Genomic DNA, 1,536 nt, shown 5'->3' with positions numbered 1-1,536 from the left:
TCCCAGGGACCAGGGGACCCACATAACCAGGACCCTAAGGGCGGGCTGTTCTCACCAGCCAACAGCTCAGCCAGAGAGGAGCCGGGCCTCGTGGGTCAGAACAGGGATCCCCTTTGGAGGTCCCCAGTTCTGAAACAGGACAGGGGACAGCTCCTGGGAGGTGGGAGAGGGGACAGCTCCTCAGAGTGCTGGCATCCTGTCTCTGGGTTGGACAACCCTAGAGTCAAGGGGGAAACGTCCAGCTATGAGAGGTGTGGTCTGTGGAGGCAGCCCCCTCCCGGTGAGCGCGGTGCACAGGGAGGTCCTGCGTCTATTGGCCAGATTTTTCTACCAGTGGACTTGGGGGTTGCAAATGTTTTGTGGGCATTTCCACACGGAGCCTACTCAGATCCTCACTGGAGAAGTCAGGGTAGACAAGCCTTCAGGGCCCCGCTCAAGGCTTCCCCTTCCTGGGTGCAGCTGCCGGAGGCCACACCTCCCGGGGTGCCGGCCTGTCTCCCCGGCCGCCAGCATCCCGGCCTGGTAAAGGGAAGTGGAGTTGTTCAGAGCTCCAGGCCTAGAAGCAGGGTCTCCCGGTGCAATGAGAAACTCCTCCCTCCACTCTCCTTCACACTCCGAGATGGGATCCAAAGCAAACAGCTAGAACGGGGCAAGAAGGAAGGGGGTGAAGGGGGTCTGGACGCAGCAATCCTGGGCTCCTCTAGTTAGCATGGCTTCTTACGGGGTGGGACAAAATTAGCAAAAAAAAAAAAAAAAAAGCAACAAACAAAATCACCACCAACAGATACACTCTAGCCTCTGTTCCCTCCAAGAAAGGACAGAAAAAGACCCTGTACGGCTTACATTTTATAAAACCAAACGGGCCCCCGCATTGATGAGACACAGGCTTAGACTATAGAAGTGTTTCCAGTCTTACGAGGAAAGGGCTGTCACCTGCTGTGACAGGAAGCCCGGCTGCCGGAGGCTCTGGGGCAGCACCAATCCCAGGCCTCCAGCTGCAGGCATTGAGGGCCCGGGGCTGGAGGGGCGAGGGGGGGGGGGGGGGGAGGGAAGGGTGGCCTCGGGGTTTGACCTTGGCCTTGGATGGTTACTGTTGCCCATCATGAGCAGCAGGTTATCCTCCTCACCTTCAGAGGTGACCCCATAGAATGTGTTTTGGAGGGAGGGGTGGGGTAGGGGTCAGGGGCCAGGAAAAAGGGCACTGACTTGGGAACAGGAATCTCGGTGATGAAGGGTCCTAGGACAGGACCTTACTTAGTGCTGGTTTGGGATAAAAGGGAAAGAGGGAGGGAGGATGGAGCAGGAGCAGCTCCAAAGTCAGTCCAGAGAAGAGGCGGGATGAGGACAGCGCTTGTAGCCCCACGGGGAGAAGCTGGGCCGCAATGATCCCATTTCACTCGCACATCCTTTCTAGACAGAAGACAGGGTCCCTCTGATGAGGGTGGGGCCGGAGAGACACTGAGCTCCCAGACTCAGAGCTGCGGACCTGAGGAGGTACTGGCTTTAGGGCCAGGCCCTGGAGTGGGTCCCACTGCC

At 58.3% G+C, this 1,536-nt stretch overlaps 1 protein-coding gene across 1 annotated transcript in view; it reads left to right on the top strand.

Moving 5' to 3' along the window:
- The window catches only part of RHOBTB2 (Rho related BTB domain containing 2), a 20,548-nt gene extending 19,536 nt beyond the window's left edge, over positions 1-1,012 (top strand). Inside the window, exon 10 of the mRNA XM_008151477.3 lies at positions 1-1,012. This exon is cut by the window's left edge and continues 300 nt beyond it. The gene's annotated coding sequence lies outside the window, so the exon portion shown is untranslated.
- The last annotated feature ends 524 nt before the right edge of the window (positions 1,013-1,536 follow it).

This window comes from Eptesicus fuscus, chromosome 6, assembly GCF_027574615.1.
Source record: "Eptesicus fuscus isolate TK198812 chromosome 6, DD_ASM_mEF_20220401, whole genome shotgun sequence".
NCBI lineage: Eukaryota > Metazoa > Chordata > Mammalia > Chiroptera > Vespertilionidae > Eptesicus > Eptesicus fuscus.
This window is presented reverse-complemented; position numbering and strand designations above follow the sequence as displayed.